Source organism: Delphinapterus leucas, chromosome 12, assembly GCF_059928025.1.
Source record: "Delphinapterus leucas isolate spDelLeu-1000000601 "Yukka" chromosome 12, BTC_Dleu_Yukka2, whole genome shotgun sequence".
Taxonomy (NCBI): domain Eukaryota; kingdom Metazoa; phylum Chordata; class Mammalia; order Artiodactyla; family Monodontidae; genus Delphinapterus; species Delphinapterus leucas.
The window spans coordinates 26,338,386-26,357,061 of NC_143140.1; the positions used below are offsets into that span (position 1 = coordinate 26,338,386).

The window sequence follows — 18,676 nt, forward strand, 5'->3', positions numbered from 1 at the left end:
AAGGGGAAATCAACAGTAACACAATCATAGTAGGGGACTTTAACACCCCACTTTCGCCAATGGACAGATCATCCAAAATGAAAATAAATAAGGAAGCACAAGCTTTAAATGATATATTAAACAAGACGGACTTAATTGATAATTATAGGTCATTCCATTCAAAAACAACAGAATACACATTCTTTTCAAGTGCTCTTGGAACATTCTCAAAGATGGATCGTAACTTGGGACACAAATCAAACTTTAGTAAATTTAAGAAAATTGAAATACTATCAAGTATCTTTTCTGACCACAAAGCTATGAGACTAGATATCAATTACAGGAAAAAATCTGTAAAAAATACAAACACAAGGAAGCTAAACAATATACTACTTAATAACCAAGAGATCACTGAAGAAATCAAAGAGGATATCAAAAAATACCTAGAAACAAATGACAATGAAACCACAATGACCCAAAACCTATGGGATGCAGCAAAAGCAGTTCTAAGAGGGAAGTTTATAGCAATACAATCCTACCTCAAGAAACAAGAAACATCTCAAATAAACAACCTAACCTTACACCTAAAGCAATTAGAGACAGAAGAGCAAAAAAACCCCAAAGTTAGCACAAGGAAAGAAATCATAAAGATCAGATCGGAAATAAATGAAAAAGAAATGAAGGAAACAATAGCAAGATCAATAAAACTAAAAGCTGGTTCTTTGAGAAGATAAACAAATTTGATAAACCATTAGCCAGACTCATCAAGGAAAAAAGGGAGAAGACTCAAATCAACAGAATTAGAAATGAAAAAGGAGAAGTAACAACTGACACTGCAGAAATACAGGATCATGAGAGATTACTACAAGCCACTATATGCCAATAAAATGGACAACCTGGAAGAAATGGAGAAATTCTTAGAAAAGCACAACCTTACAAGACTGAACCAAGAAGAAATAGAAAATATAAACTGACCAATCACAAGCGCTGAAATTGAGACTGTGATTAAAAATCTTCCAACAAACAAAAGCGAAGGACCAGATAGCTCCACAGGCGAATTCTATCAAACATTTAGTGGAGAGTTAACACCTATCCTTCTCAAACTATTCCAAAAAATAGTAGAGTGAGGAACACTCCCAAACTCATTCTACAAGACCACCAACACCCTGACACCAAAACCAGACAAAGATGTCACAAAGAAAGAAAACTACAGGTCAATATCACTGATGAACATAGATGCAAAAATCCTCAAAATACTAGCAAACAGAATCCAACAGCACATTAAAAGGATCATACATCATGATCAAGCGGGGTTTATCCCAGGAATGCAAGGATTCTTCAATATACACAAATCAATCAATGTGTTACACCATATTAACAAATTGAAGGATACAAACCATATGATCATCTCAAAGATGCAGAAAAAGCTTTTTACAAAATTCAATACCCATTTATGATGAAAACCCTCCAGAAAGTAGGCATAGAGGGAACTTACCTCAACATAATAAAGGCCATATATGACAAACCCACAGCCAACATCGTGATCAATGGTGAAAAACTGAAACCATTTCCTCTAGGATCAGGAACAAAACAAGGTTGCCCACTCTCACCACTATCATTTAACGTAGTTTTGGAAGTTTTAGCCACAGCAATCATAGAAGAAAAAGAAATAAAATGAATCCAAATCGGAAAAGAAGAAATAAAGCTGTCACTGTTTGCAGATGACATGATACTATACATAGATAATCCTAAAGTCTCTACCAGAAAACTACTAGAGGTAATCAATGAATTTGGTGAAGTAGCAGGATACAAAATTAATGCACAGAAATCTCTAGCATTCCTATACACTGATGAAAAGTCTGAAAGAGAAATTAAGGAAACCCTCCTATTTACCATTGCAACAAAAAGAATAAAATACCTAAGAATAAGCCTACCTAAAGAGACAAAAGACCTGTATGCAGTAAACTATAAGACACTGATGAAGTAATTAAAGATGATACAAAGAGATGGAGAGATATACCATGTTCTTGAATTGGATGAATCAACATTGCGAAAATGACTATACTACCCAAAGCAATCTACAGATTCAATGCAATCCCTATCAAACCAGCAATGGCATTTTTCACAGAACTAGAACAAAAAATTTCACAATTTATATGGAAACACAAAAGACCCAGATAGCCAAAGCAATCTTTTGTTTTCTAGCCAATTGATATTTTTATTTGCATTAAAATCATATTACTCCATTTTCTCATTCAGCAAACAGTTTTTGAGATCTATAATTAACTTTTTTTATTTTTAAAAATAACATTAACTTTGGATTTTACTTTTTTTTTTAAACATCTTTATTAGAGTACAATTGCATTACAATGGTGTGTTCGTTTCTGCTTTATAACAAAGTGAATCAGTTATACACATAAATATGTCCCCTTATCTCTTCCCTCTTGCATCTCCCTCCCTCCCACCCTCCCTATCCCACACTTCTAGGTGGTCACAGAGCACCGAGCTGATCTCCCTGTGCTATGCGGCTGCTTCTCACTAGCTACCTATTTAACGTTTGGTAGTGTATATATGTCCATGCCACTCTCTCACTTTGTCCCAGCTTACCCTTCCCTCTCCATTTATCCTCAAGTCCATTCTCTAGTAGGTCTGTGTCTTTATTCCCGTCTTGCCCCTAGGTTCTTCACGACCATTTTGTTTTTTTGTTTTGTTTTGTTTTGTTTTAGATTCCATATATATGTGTTAACATACAGTATTTGTTTTTCTCTTTCTGACTTACTTCACTCTGTACGACAGACTCTAGGTCCATCCACCTCACTACAAATAACACAATTTTGTTTCTTTTTATGGCGGAGTAATATTCCATTGTGTATATGTGCCACATCTTCTTTATCCATTCATCTGTTGATGGACACTTAGGTTGCTTCTATGTCCTGGCTATTGTAAATAGTGCTGCAATGAGCATTGTGGTACATGACACTTTTTGAATTATGGTTTTCTCAGGGTATATGCCCAGTAGTGGGATTGCTGGGTCACATGGTAGTTCTATTTTTAGTTTTCTAAGGAACCTCCATACTGTTCTCCATAGTGGCTGTATCAATTTACATTCCCACCAAAAATGCAAGAGGGTTCCCTTTTCTCCACATCCTCTCCAGCATTTATTGTTTGTAGATTTTTTGATGATGGCCATTCTGACTGGTGTGAGGTGATACCTCGTTGTAGTTCTGATTTGCATTTCTCTAATGATTAGTGATGTTGAGTATTCTTTCATGTGTTTGTTGGCTGCCTGTATATCTTCTTTGGAGAAATGTCTTTTTAGGTCTTCTGCCCATTGTTGGATTGGGTTGTTTGCTTTTTGATATTGAGCTGCATGAGCTGCTTGTAAATTTTGGAGATTAATCCTTGGTCAGTTGCTTCATTTGCAAATATTTTCTCCCATTCTGAGGGTTGTCTTTTCCTCTTCTTTATGGTTTCCTTTCGGTGCAAAAGCTTTTAAGTTTCATTAGGTCCCATTTGTTTATTTTTGGTTTTATTTCCATTTCTCTAAGAGGTGGGTCAAAAAGGATCTTGCTGTGATTTATGTCATAGAGTGTTCTGCCTATGTTTTCCTCTAAGAGTTTGATAGTGTCTGGTCTCACATATAGGTCTTTAATCCCTTTGGAGTTTATTTTTGTGTATGGTGTTAGGGAGTGTTCTAATTTCATTCTTTTACATGTAGCTGTCCAGTTTTCCCAGCACCACTTATTGAAGAGGCTGTCCTTTCTCCACTGTATATTCTAGCCTCCTTTATCAAAGATAAGGTGACCATATGTGCCTGGGTTTATCTCTGGGCTTTCTATCCTGTTCCGTTGATCTATATTTCTGTTTTTGTGCCAGTACCATACTATCTTCATTACTGTAGCTTTGTAGTATAGTCTGAGGTCAGGGCCCCTGATTCCTCCAGCTCCTTTTTTCTTTCTCAAGATTGCTTTGGCTATTTGGGGTCTTTTGTGTTTCCATACAAATGTGAACTTTTTTGTTCTAGTTCTGTGAAAAATGCCAGTGGTAGTTTGATAGGGATTGCACTGAATCTGTAGATTGCTTTGGGTAGTAGAGTCATTTTCACAATGTTGATTCATCCAATCCAAGAACATGGTATACCTCTCCATCTGTTTGTATCATCTTTAATTTCTTTCATCAATGTCTTATAATTCTCTGCATACAGGTCTTTTGTCTCCTTAGGTAGGTTTATTCCTAGATATTTTATTCTTTTTGTTGCAATGGTAAATGGGACTGTTTTCTTAATTTCACTTTCAGATTTTTCATCATTAGGGTTAGGAATGCTAGAGATTTCTATGCATTAATTTTGTATCTTGCTACTTTACCAAATTCGTTGATTAGCTCTAGTAGTTTTCTGGTAGCTTCTTTAGGATTCTCTATGTATAGTATCATGTCATCTGCAAACAGTGACAGCTTTACTTCTTTTCCGATTTGGATTCATTTTATTTCTTTTTCTTCTATGATTGCTGTGGCTAAAACTTCCAAAACTATGTTGAATTATAGTGGTGAGAGTGGGCAACCTTGTCTTGTTCCTCATCTTAGTGGAAATGGTTTCAGTTTTCACCACTGAGTGCGATGTTGGCTGTGGGTTTGTCATATATGGCCTTTATTATGTTGAGTAAAGTTCCCTCTATGCCTACTCTGGAAGGTTTTATCATAAATGGGTGCTGAATTTTGTCGAAAGCTTTCTCTGCATCTGTTGAGATGATCATATGGTTTTTATCCTTCTATTTGTTAATATGGTGTATCACATTGATTGATTTGTGTATATTGAAGAATCCTTGCATTCCTGGGATAAACCCCGCTTGATCATGGTGTATGATCCTTTTAATGTGCTGTTGGATTCTGTTTGCTAGTATTTTGTTGAGGACTTTTGCATCTATGTTCATCAGTGATACTGGCCTGTAGTTTTCTTTCTTTGTGACATCTTTGTCTGGTTTTAGTGTCAGGGTGATGGTGGTCTTGTAGAATGAGTTTGGGAGTGTTCTTCCCTCTGCTATATTTTGGAAGAGTTTGAGAAGGATAGGTGTTAGCTCTTCTCTAAATGTTTGATAGAATGAGCCTATGGAGCCATCTGGTCCTGGGCTTTGTTTGTTGGAAGATTTTTAATCACAGTTTCAATTTCAATACTTGTGATTCATCTGTTCATATTTTCTGTTTCTTCCTGGTTCAGTTTTGGAATGTTATGCATTTCTAAGAATTTCTCCATTTTTTCCAGGTTGTCCATTTTATTAGCATATAGTTGCTTGTCGTAATCTCTCATGATCCTTTGTATTTCTGCAGTGTCTGTTGTTACTTCTTTTTCATTTCTAATTCTATTGATTTGAGTCTTCTCCCTTTTTTTCTTGATGAGTCTGGCTAATGGTTTATCAAATTTGTTTATCTTTTAGTTTTGTTGATCTTTGCTATTCTTTCCTTCATTTCTTTTTCCTTTGTTTCTGATCTGATCTTTATGATTTCTTTCCTTCTGCTAACTTTGAGGGTTTTTTTGTTCTTCTTTCTCTAATTCCTTGAGGTGTAAAGTTAGGTTGTTTATTTGAGATGTTTCTTGTTTCTTAAGGTAGGATTGTATTGCTATAAACTTCCCTCTTAGAACTGCTTTTGCTGCATTCCATAGATATTGGGTCATCGTGTTTTTATTGTCATTTGTTTCTAGGTATTTTTTGATATCCTCTTTGATTTCTTCAGTGATCTTTGGTTACTAAGTAGTGTATTGTTTAGCCTCCTTGTGTTTGTGGTTTTTACAGATTTTTTCCTGTAATTGATATCTAGTCTCATAGTGCTGTGGTCAGAAAAGATACTTGACACGATTTCAATTTTCTTAAATTTACCAAGGCTTGATTTGTGCCCCAAGTACATCCTGGAGAATGTACCAAGAGCACTTGAGAAGAATGTGTATTCTGTTGTTTTTGAATGGAATGTCCTATAAATATCTAATGAAGTCCATCTTATTTAATATATCATTTAAAGCTTGTGTTTCCTTATTTATTTTCATTTTGGATGATCTGTCCATTGGTGAAAGTGGGGTGTTAAAGTCCCCTACTATGATTGTGTTACTGTTGATTTCCCCTTTTATGGCTGTTAGCATTTGCCTTATGTATTGAGGTGCTCCTATGTTGGGTGCATAAATATTTACAATTGTTATATCTTCTTGGGTTGATCCCTTGATCATTATGTAATGTCCTTCTTTGTCTCTTGTAGGAGTCTTTGTTTTAAAGTCTCTTTCACTTTCTTCACTCTAAGCCACCTGGCCTCCTTTCTCTTCTCTCAACATGTCAGGGCTTCTTCTGCCTCAGGGCCTTTGCCCTTGTTGTTCTGGTGCTTGACTCTCTTGTCCCCCATATTTATGTGGTTCTCATACTTCTTCAAGGTCTTTACTCAAGTATCTTCTTCTTAACATTTGTTTCTGGTTTCCCTATTTACAACTGCAACATTCCGTCTCCCCCCAACATTCTCCATACTTTATGACTACCTTATTTTTTTCTATAGCTATCACCACCATCTGAGAGAGTATTTTATTTACATAGTTTGTTAATTTTCTGCCTTCCCCTCTAGAATGAAGGCTATGAAAGAACAGGATTTTTTTTTGTCCATATTGTTCTTCATGTATCCTCACTACCTTGAGTAACATTTGCTGAGTAAATTAATATTCCACGATTTTTATATCAATGTCTTATTGAAAAAATGCTAAAATTATAATCTTTGAATAAAGGTGCAAAACAGTTGAAACAATTTACAACCTTACGAGTCTCCCTCATACTCAAGACATGATTTGAAGGTATCACTGGTAAGCATCAGTAATAGTGACCACTACATATTTACAAGAGAACCTACTGAACCAAAGACTACTGGTTTCAAAAACTTGGACTAAGAATGCTTAGACTAAGAATTCAGGAAATTACCAGTTGAAGTGCAGTGTTATCCTGGACAAAAAGTAAGAGAAGTTGGCAAAATAAATGTACATAATTCCCAGAAAAGGATTTCCTGGAAAAATAGTGAGAAGTGTAAGTATGATTTTTCAACCCAAATTTAACTCTACAAGTTTAAGCCCATTTTCATACAATGTGTTTAGTGAATTTAGGTTACTAAAAGGGACTCTGCTGGCCAGAGGGAGTGCAGTTTCCATCAGAAATCGGCTACCTCACGGCTATGGGGAGGCCCCACAGCTACCATGCCTCACTTGCTAACCCAGCACTCAGTGGTGCCAGGCTTTGGTTTATATGACGAAAACTGAGAGGAAAGAGAACATATGAGCACAGAGAAGTTTTGGAGAGAATGTTGAATTGGAGTCTCCACAGTGATCAGATGAGACAACAGAAATACATTTTACATTGACTGTCAATTCTTGGTGACTCTAGCCCAGGAGTCCCTCTGTAATTCCCCACAACTGATTTAGGAGCTCCTTATTGTTCAAATGCTACTCGATGAGTCACTGGGCAGGGACAGCAGACCCAATAATGTGGGCTTCTGAAGAACAAGTAAAGTTAGAAGGTTTTGCTGGAAGAAAAGATAACTAATGGATAAAAAGAAGTTTTGGTTTTGGCCTGTCCATGATGGAAACCATGGTTTGCCTGTGCAGTTTGTCCCCAAATTGTGAATTTTCAGTGGTTAATAGATTACTAAGTGACACCAGAGGTAACATGGATTCATTACAGTCCACACTGCACAAGGACACCTCTGCTTAGACATCTAAAAGGCATCTCAAAATTAAATTAAAAACTGAACTCCTGATCTTTTCACCAAAACCAATCTTTCCATCTCAGCTAATTGCAACTTCTTTCTTCCAGTTGCTCAGGCCTGAAGTCTTGGAGTCATTTATCTCAGTCCGTTTGGGCTGCTATAACAAAATACCACAGAGTGGGTATCTTAAAAACAGGAATTTATTGCTCACACTTCTGGAGGCTGGAAGTCCAAGATCATGGTGCCAGCATAGTTGGGTAGGGTCCTCTTTCTGGTTCATAGCTGGAGCCTTCTCACTGCATCCTCGTCTGGCAGAAGGAGTTAGGGATCTCCCTGGACCCTCAGTTACAAGGCACTAATTCCGTTCATGAGGGCTCCACCCTCATGACCTAAGTACCTCCCAAATGCCCCACCTTCTAATACCATCACATTAGGCATTAGGATTTCAACATATAAATTTTAGGGGGACACAAACATTCAGATCATACCATTATCCTTGATGATTTTTTTTCTCTCATAGCCAGTTTGTCAGGGAATCATTAGCTCTACCCTCAAAGCACATTTGGAATTAGATTACTTTTCACTATCTCACTGTTCCCACTCTGGTCCTCATCATCTGTGCTCCTGTCTCCCATCTGGTCTCCCTCCTCTACCTCCAATTTAATGGGTTGAATTGTGCCTCCCCAAAATACACGTTCAAGTTCTGATACCCAGTACCTGTGAATATGACCTTATTTGGAATTAAGGTCTTGGCAAAAGTAATTAAGATCTAAATTAAGATGATGTCATACTGGATTAGGATAGGCCCTAAATCTAACTACTGGTGTCTTTATAAGGAAAGAAGAAAACACATAGAAACAAAGGAACACATAGAAGAGAAGCCCATGTGACAACCAGACAGAGATTGGAATGATGCAGCTATAAGCAAGGAACACCGAGGATTGGTAGCAGCCACCAGAAGCTCAGGAGTGGCAAGAAAGAGTTCTGCCCTAGAGACTTCAGAGGGAGGGTAACCCTGCCAACACCTAGATTTTCAACTTCTGGCCTCTAGAACTGAAAGAATAACTTTTTCCTGTTTTAAGCTACCTGGTTTGCGGTACTTTGTTACAGAAAACCTAGGAAATTTATATACCCACTGAAGTCTAGTCTCGACATGGCAACCAGAGGAGTTCCTTTAAAATATAAGGCAGATCATCCCGCTTATTCACTCAAAAGTCTCCAGTGATTTCCCTCTCCTCCCAGAGAAAAAGCTGAGAGCCTTACAAAAGCCAGGAAGGTCCTGCAGGACTGACTCCGCAGTGATGCCGATGACCTCATCACCTACTATCTCCAGCCACACTGGACTCCTTGTGTTCTTCCAACACTCCAAGCACATTCCTGCGGAAGGGCATTTGCACTGGCAGTCTCCTTGCCTAGAACATTCCTTTCCCAGATTTATGTATGACTAGCTGTCTCACTAGTTCAGTTAAATGCCAACTCCTCAGTAAGACCTAATATGGTTACCTAAAATTGCAAATCTCCCCCACCAGTTCCAAAGCTTCAGAATCTCCTTTACCCTGCTCTCCTTCTATCTCTGAAAAACATTTATCACCTTCTAGTGTATCATACAATTTACTTAATTATCATGTCTATTTTATATTGCCCATCTCCCCCTACTAGAAAGTAAAGTTCATGAAAACAGGGATCTTTATCTATTTTAACTGATATATCCACACACACACAAAGTGCCTGGCACATTATAGCTGTTCATCCAATATGTTTAGGATGAATGAATAGGAAAAGGCAACATGACACAGCAGATGTGAGGGTTTGCCCACCTCTGATCTCTGCTATTCTTAATCCCATTTTTATTTAGATCAAGTTTTCAGTGGTTAGATAACGCCTTGAGGGTTCCAGCTGAAAGGCAGTATCCTCACTTTCTCATTTTTAGATAGGTATGCATAGAGTGTTATCCTTGGTGTCTTTTTCATCAAAAACTGCCACCAAAAATGAACATAGAGGAAATTCCAAAAAAAGTAAACTCCTGCTACTACTGCTTCCAAAATATCCTTGTTGAGGAACAAAATGTTGAAAGTAAGAATTAAATGCTTCAAAGGTTCTAGTCATCTTCCCAAAATACAGGCATCACACTCCTTTCCATCTTAGTAGAATGGGCTCACAGAGGCTCTATAATTTGTATAGTCAAAAATTACCAAATAGCTTAGGGGTGCAGATTAGAAGTTCTAGGCATTGGTGTCTATGAAATCATCATAGGCTAAAACACTTAATCCTTTGAGCCTAAATCCAAATTGCAAACTACCCAGGAAAAAAAATGAGATCATATATCTGCTAGTCAGATCATGTTCTTATCTGCCAAAAATGCCTCTGAGAAGAATGATGTGTGTGCGTGTGCACATACACAATACACACACACGCACACACACACAAGCACACTCTCATTCCAGCAGCAAAATTACTTTGAAAACATTAATACATATTAATAAAAATGTAAAGACAACAGCTGTTTGAATTTCAGATAAACTGTGGGCCATTTTTTACCATTTAAGTCATTGAGAGTGCGGTGCACATAACTGAACAAAAGCATGGTCCAAAAAAAAATGCAAGTCGGCTAAAAAAGGAAGTTAAAAATTTGAGCTTAAAAAAATTTATCATAAATTATTAGTTATCTTGCCTGGTTGCCGAGGGAGATGCTCTGGTTAATATGTGCTCCATATGTGAATCAGTAATTTAGACTATCATAAAATATACTCAGTACTCTAAAAGAACATCCCCTTTCTTTGATGAGGCAGTTAAAGGTTTTTCAAAATATTTCTGGGCCTTATAGTCACCATGGTTAGCAAGAAATATCACTTAACTACAATTGTATGCAAGTACCAGCTAACAGAATTCTGATGAATACCAGAAGGTTTACTATAGGTGAAATTCAGAGTTACCCAGAAAGACATTTACCTTGCAGTGTAGCCCTTCCAAGTTTTATTAATGTCAAGACTTGGACTGCTCTAAGTGCCCATCTAAATATTATACAACCCAGAGGAGAAGCACTTAAAGCCACGGGAGAGGGTGCAGGAGTGGGGTTGGACCCAGGGCTGAGGCAGGCACCCCCCTCCTTCCTGCCTCAGTGGGTCATGCCCAAGGCAGCAGCAGCAGGGGAGTGACTGGACGGTGCCCGCGCAGGAGACAATGCCTTTTCCAGTTACAGCGCAGGGATCACAACAAACACAGCCGCCACAGAAGCACTGTGGCATTACCTCTCCCATCAGTTTAGCAGCCCCCAAGGAGACTGACTTACACAGGAAAGAACTGAGACTCTGAAGCCTTTTGGGGTTTTTGAAGAGGAAGAGGGACTGCAGCACAGAATTTTAATTTGGGGAAAATTAAATAACCTGGTAAAAGAGTGGATACAAGAAATCAGTGAAAGCAAGAATCTTCCACAGTCTGTAATTGAAAATATTGGGGGGAAAATTTTTACATTTGGATCTTATGGATTAAGAGTACATACAAGGGCTTCCCTGGTGGCGCAGTGGTTGAGAGTCCGCCTGCTGATGCAGGGGACGCGGGTCCGTGCCCCGGTCCGGGAGGATCCCCCGTGCCGCGGAGCGGCTGGGCCGTGAGCTGTGGCCGCTGGGCCTGCGCATCCGGAGCCTGTGCTCCGCAGCGGGAGAGGCCACAGCAGTGAGAGGCCCACGTACCGTAAAAAAAAAAAAAAAAAAGAGTACATACAAAAGGTGCCGATATTGATGAGTTGTGTGTTGCACCAAGACATGTTGATTGAAGTGACTTTTTCACCTCACTCTATGATAAGCTGAAATTACAGGAAGAAGTAAAAGATTTAAGAGCTGCTGAGGAGGTTTTTGTACCAGTTATCAAACTGTGCTTTGCTGGGATAGAGATTGATATTTTGTTTGCAAGATTAGCACCACAGACTACCCCAGAAGACTTGGACTTAAGAGATGAAAGTCTGCTTAAAAATCTAGATATAAGATGCATAAGAAGTCTTAATGGTTGCAGGGTAACTGATGAAATTTTACATCTAGTACCAAACATAGACAATTTCAGGTTAACCCCGAGAGCTACCAAATTGTGGGCCAAACACCACAACATCTTTTCCAATATATTCGTTTCCTTGGTGTTTCCTGGGCTATGCTAGTAGCAAGAACTTGCCAGCTTTAACCAAATGCAATAATGTCAACTCTTGTACATAAGTTTTTCTTGATATTTTCTAAACGGTGTGCATTTAGATCATATTAAATCAAAATTGATTGTAGACACTGAAAAAATACATACATACATACAGCCCAGAGAAAAACTGCTCTAATTCTCTGTGGCATGTGGCCCCTAGGCTTCTGCTTTACACTTGTGCATGCTACTAGAAAAGGCAGCAACTGGAAACACATTCCCTCACAGCCAAAATCCTTCCCGTCAAGCAATTACTGGAGACCCATTTCAGAGGCAAAGGCATGACAGTTAATGGGTGTTAAAAAATAAATCAAATGGGATGGAAACAAATGCACAATGTGAATGAACATACTCCTCAGATGTCAGACTTTGAATAGGCACAAGCAGGCAAAACTTTGGGTCCCAGCAATTGAGCATGTCCCTTTCCTTCTCTGGGAGGCCACATACTGTCACTTCTGTGCTCAGGCTCTTAGGACGACTTCCTTGTTAATGATAAGTGATCGCCCAAGTTAATGATGAGTGGTAAGTGCAGCCAACTCTATGGTCTGAGACACCACAAAATGCACACCTAACCCACTGAGGAGAGGACATCACTTATACCAGGTCAGCCTGATAAAACTCCATATCCAGTTCTCAAAGCCTCTCTGAGTTTGATAAATCCATGTTACTAGGATATAAAGAACATCCATGAGAGCAAGGACTTTATTTTACTCACTGCCATATCCATCTCCAAGAACAGTGCTTTGCATAGTAGGCACTTGAAAAATATTTATTGGATGGGTGAATGGCTAGTCTGTTCTACTGGAAACACCTGTACAGTGGTAAGAAGTTTGAGCCTATGTAGAAATGAAACGCCTCTAGTATCCAGTTAGCTTCCATAAAGCTCAGATTAATGTCAATGCTTCCGAGGCAGCAGTTCTAAAAACTCCATGCTGGTTGTATACTACTTTGGATTTTTTTTGTTCCAAGGAAATAGTTCTGATGAAGTCGTGGACACTAGGATTTGCTCTGGGGACTAAAGGAACAGGCAAGTCTTAATACAAATGTACCAACCACAACAGGAGAATTCCAGAATGATAATATCAATAAATAGAAGAGGACTTTGGCAGGTTACCCTCCTGATGGCCCTCAGATTATATACAACACTGTCCCTGCTGGTCCAGTTTCTCTGAACAAATGGTTTTTGCTTTTTCTCTATATCTTGCCTCACGGAGGTTCCTTTCCCTTCTGTCTGTTGTACAAATCTTGATTAGATCTCATTTGAGCTGTCACAATATCATCACAACTGCTCTCCTTACATCTAATCTCTCCTCCCTCTAGTTCATCTCTTATGTTTCCTCCTTTTAAAAACTCTCAGTTCATATTCCCAATATAATGAGATCCAACTACCTCAGCAAGACCCAGAAAGTCCTTCACGAACATGCCTGATCTCCTGACATTTCTTTCTACCCCAGATCCACCACGTTCTCGTGCCCGAATATATACACATACTGCTGTAGCTCTACTGCACCGCCCTCTAGTCCCCATGCCCTTTCCAGCTTCCCTGTCATTACTCATGGAATTTCCTGGGCCTATAATGCTTCCACATCTTGTCTACCTAGGGCATTCAGAGTTCAAATATTACATCTTCCCTGGATACCCCACTATCTACCATGCCCCCACCAGCACCCACCCTGTCTCCACAGCCTGACACAGAAACCCTCAGAGGCCACCTGACAAAACTGATCCTCCATCTGTGATCTCAGAGCATTTTTGACACCTCTAATGTGGTAGATTTTCTCCAAAAATGGTCACCAATAACCTCCCCCACCCCTTTATGTACATGCCACTCCTCCAGTGTATTTTGCACTCCTTGAATTTTGGCTGGCCTTGTGACTTGACTAGAATCCAGTAGAAGTAACCCCGTGCCAGCTCTGGGACTAAGCCTTAAAAGAAGCCAGACACCAGATAAAGAAGCGTGGACGAGTTTACTATTTGACACAAGACCATGCGGAAGAGAACTAAGGAGCCCCCAAGCCATTCCAGCCACCCCAGCTGAGGCAGCAGACATGAGTGAAGCCATCTTGGGCATTCCAAGTTCCTAGTTCAATGCAGCCAAATGGGTGACCCCATTCAACTCCATATGGCACAGACCCACCAGCTGATAACTGATAATTGTTGTTTCAAGGCAGTAAGCTACAGAGTGGGTTATTTCCCAGCAAGGTAACTGAAACATTTCCTATGGTATATTATAGTTACATGTTTACATGTCTAATTCTCTGCAGCGGGCTAGATTTTCCAAAGGTGATTGCAGCAACATCTCCCATACTCTTCTGCTGTATCCTTGCCATTCTGCCTTCAAGAGGTAAAGTCCAATTTCTCTCCCCTTGAATTTGGGGTGTCCATAGTGACTTACTTGTAGCCACAGAATGTGGAAGAAGTAACAGTGCATGACTTCCAAGGATAGTTCAAAAGAGCTCTTTCAACGTCTACCCTGGTCTCTTGGAAAGCTCTCTCTTTGGATGCCCCTCTTAGGTGTTCCTTTTTGGGGGCAGCTTCCATGCTAGAGAAACTAAAGCCACATGGAGAGGTCATGTGTAGATGCTCCAATCGACAGCTCCGGCTGAGCCTACACTTTGAGTTATCCCAACCCAGACACCACATATGGGAGTAAGGAAACCTCTGGATGATTCCAGCCTCAGCCACTCAAGTCTCTTCCAGCCACTGGAATGTTCCCAGCCGAGTTCCCAGATATTGTGGGGCATAGAGAAGCCTACTCCACCATGCCCGGTCTGATTTTCTGAGCCACAGAATCTGTGAGCAAAATAAAACGGTTGTTGTTTTATGTCACTCAGTCTAGGGCAGTTTGTTACCCAAAAGCAGGCAACTGGAGCACCTCCCAATCAGACTCTGGGCTCCTGGAAAGTGGGGAAACATTCAGTCATCACTGTATCCTAGTTTATAGTATGATACCTAGAGGCACAAAAGAGGCTCTCACCAAATATTTATTGAGTCCAACTGAAAGGCTGGAATGTCTGCTATCTTTTTTTTTTAATGTTCAGCTTTATACAATTTTGGAAATCTACACATTTGGACCAAAAATAACCTAGAAAATATATCTATGCATTAGGTTTATCATACTATGTTTTGAGGATTCTTACAGAAATGGCTCTTTACTTTTCCTTTCTTCATGGTATGAAATCCTATGGGAGGAGTTGGACCTGGTATTGCGAAGCAAACTGAAATAGCACAAAATAGAGGAAAGTATTCAGTAAAAAGGAAAATCAATCCAATTCAGCTAAGTGCAAGTCATTTGTTCCCTTTTCCAATCAAAGTGTCTATCCTGTGTTCCTCTGTTCCATTTTACACAAGGGAAAAAATTTCTAAATGCCCTGTGTGCCCATGATTTTCCTCTCCTACCAAATCAAAAGTCAGTACCCAAATGCTACTCAACATAACTCTGTAATTTCTTTGGCTCAATAAGATGTCTGTAACATTGAAAAGTTCTTTTAAAAAGTCTATCTTAGAGACCCAACAAGTGATGATGTGTTTCCCTGGTAGCACACTAATTTCTTCATTTTCTTGTTTTGTCAAGGAAAGAGATGCTCAGAGTAAGTGAATTTTCCAGATAGCCTCTCCCAACTCAGAAGACCTTACTTAGAAAGTCTATGAACTCTCCCACCACAGGGAACTGGTCACCCCTGCAGTACCTTGGGCTGAATGAATAAGGCCTGGCCAACCCTTGTGTGTCAGTAAATGCTGGGCTATAGCAGTTTCCAATCCTAAACTGCATAAAGGCTGAGGGTTGTGCACGCAAACACTTAGCGTCCCCTGGAGCAAACCCATCAGTGACTAAGATTCCTCCACAGAAAGTGGCAGGTACGAAGCAAAATCCACATTTAATAACCTTACTCTTGAGTTTTAACACTATTTATTTACAGACACTAGAATGGTGGAGAACTGGTCCCACCGCCCAAGGCTTCAGGCTCCTTTTAACCCTTGGCAGCCCAACAACGGAAGGGTCAAAGCTTTCTAGCCACACTGATCCAGATCCTGTCAAAGGTACTATATCTGAGTCCCCTGAGATGAGCAAAAAATATTTATTCCCCCCTGTACAGACCTGACGTTTCTACTTTCACCATGATTCACTCAGTCACGGTTCATACTGACGCCATTAAATGCTTAGTTTCCAACTTGATTTGACTTGATTAATTTATTCACTCACATATTCATCCGTGCAGGATTTATTCAACACTCACTATGTGCCAGGCCCAGATTAGACGCTGAAAATAGAAAGATGAACAAGACCCGCTCTCTCATCTTAGGAAACTCACCAGCTAGTAAGGATGGGAGACAAGTAAACAAATGATTGGAATGTTCCACAACAAACTACAGGCTGGGGGCTATATCCGACCAGCTGCCAATTTTTGTATGTAACATTGTATAGGAACCCAGACACATTCATTTGCTTATATATCAACTATGGTGGCTTTCAAACTGCAATAGCAGATCTAAGTCATTGCATTGAAGATGCTGTTGCCTGCAGGGCCAAAAATATTTGCTATCTGGCCCTTTACAGAAAAGGTCTGCTGACCATATGATAACAGAGATCTGTTCCATAATGCAACAGTCCACAGAGGCGGGGATGGGTTGCCAAGGAGCACCTGCACAGAGCGGAAGCACGGAGGATCAGCCAGGAATAAGGGCAAAGGCAGACGATAACAGGCAAAAGGGGAGGGGGGCTTCTGAGAATGGTTAGGTCATGGGGGGAGAACAAAGGTGTGGAGGGAGATGCAGCTGAGAAGGGAGAAAGTGCAGGTCTCCGCAGGCCATGAGGAGGCTGTGTTGGACTCTATTCCGTCAGCAGTGGAGGTTTTCTATAGGGTTTTAAACAGAAGAGGCAACAGAAAATAGATTGAAAAGAGATGAGAAGAAAAACAAATGAAGATTGCATTGCATTGGTCTAAGTCAGAGATAATGACTCAGAAATAAAAAAGGCAGTGGCAGCTGGATAGAGAGGACGATTCAAAGGTCTCGAAGAAAACAAATTAACCAACGTTAACGTACCACATACATTCAGTGAATACTCTATGTGGTGTAATAACTGCGGTGGCTGAGTAATAACTGCTCTGTTCTAATCCATCCCTGAAAGGCTCAGACAAGGACCATCCTGTACCTGTGGGGCTCAAAGACGAAAACCTTTGGTCAGCCTTTTAAAAATAATTATAGCTAAATATTGTTCAATGGTCCCTGGTGAAATGAGTGGAACAGGTGACTAGATTGTTGACCACAGGAAACTTCTACTCATTATTTGATGACTTCCCCTCCCACCCCCCACTTGCTTTTCCCTTGATGAGACCTGCGGAGCAGGGAGGTGGGTAGGACACCAGGTGGCAATGAGCACAGGCTTTGTATCCAGATTGACCTCAAGCAAGTCCTGAAACATTCACTTCACTGCTCTGTGCCCTTGGGCAAGCTCCTTAGCCTTTTGTATCTCAGGATGCTCATCTGTAAACTGAAGATAAAATAGGGTAAGAGTGGCCAAGTAGGTGATGTACTGGTAGAAGAATTAGATAGGACAGCACAGGCAGACTGCTTAGCTCAGGACTATAGTTAGTCGAAGTGAACACCAGAATCCTTTAGATCTCAATCAACAGAGAAGCCTCAACCCACCTCAACCAAATAGGTGAGATCCCATTTGTGCTGGCACCTAACACAACTGAATAACTGAGGAGCTGAGTACACTGTTTCATGTCTGTTTTCCAATTAGAGTGAAGGCTCCAACATATCAAAGTCCATGACTCCACTGGCCTCCTCGGAGCCAGCACAGTGCCAGGGGCATGGTAAGGGGCCAGACATATTTGTTGAACAAATAAGAGAGTGGGGAGAAGAGGGAGGAAGGAGGGGGAGGGGGAAGGAGAGGAAGAGAAGGAAAGACACAGAACCTCTCTCTGCCTCTCAACATCACTGCCCCTAAACCTGCCTGTTCAGAAAGGGAGGAGGGTGGGGTTTAAGTGGCTAGTGTGGATGACATGCATCTCTGATCCTTGAAGCCACCTTTTGAGGGTCCAAAGTATTCAGACCTTCTACCCAGCTGGAAGCAGCTTCCTTGGACTTCATTTAGCAACAGGCAGTGAATATCTCAAAAAAGGCAGACTTCCCCAGGCCTGGGAATGGAGGGACTGATTAACCAGAAATTCTGGCTGCCAAGGGCCAGGGACCAAGGCAAAGCGGGTCAGAGTAACACTGCAGCTCAAGGGACACAGTTCAGAAATTCATTAAAATCAAATCTTCTTATAAGCAACTTTATTTTTTACAAAATTTGGGCTTCTAGAAATCTCAGCGGGAGGCCTTGGATTTAGCAATCTGGGTTCATAGCAAATGTGGACTCTAAGGCAGAAAATTCAAATCTAATAATGCTTAAAGCACCAAAACAATTTTTAACCCCTCTAATGGAAATTTTTCCAAAATATATTATGTGCCCCCAACCATGATAAATAGAGTAAACAGGCCACAACCTTTCTTGATGACCAGAATCACAATGAAGAGTGCTGGTGACTCTGCCGAGTTATAGGCATTGTTGATTATTTCTCTAAGAGCCCAGACTTCTAAACTGTTCTCATCTGTAGGAGTTTTGACTCTCTTTCTTGACACTTTTCTTTAGGTGGCTACAATAGGCCTATTAAACTGTTGCGCCTACACCAAAATGCACCCAGAATGTTCTACTTGATACTTCTATTTCTACTAACCGTAGCTGCCTCTATTTTCCTCTGCTGCTTCTCATGTTGCTATGGACCGTCTGTAATTCTTCCCATTCCTTGCA

The 18,676-nt window shown here is 40.2% G+C and overlaps 1 protein-coding gene and 1 pseudogene across 5 annotated transcripts in view; one reads left to right on the plus strand and one right to left on the minus strand.

Moving 5' to 3' along the window:
- Window positions 1-18,676, minus strand: part of LOC111163420 (uncharacterized) — a 423,524-nt gene that overhangs the window by 92,873 nt on the left and 311,975 nt on the right. The window lies entirely within an intron of this gene.
- On the plus strand, window positions 10,511-11,970 carry LOC111168588 (poly(A) polymerase alpha-like; annotated as a pseudogene).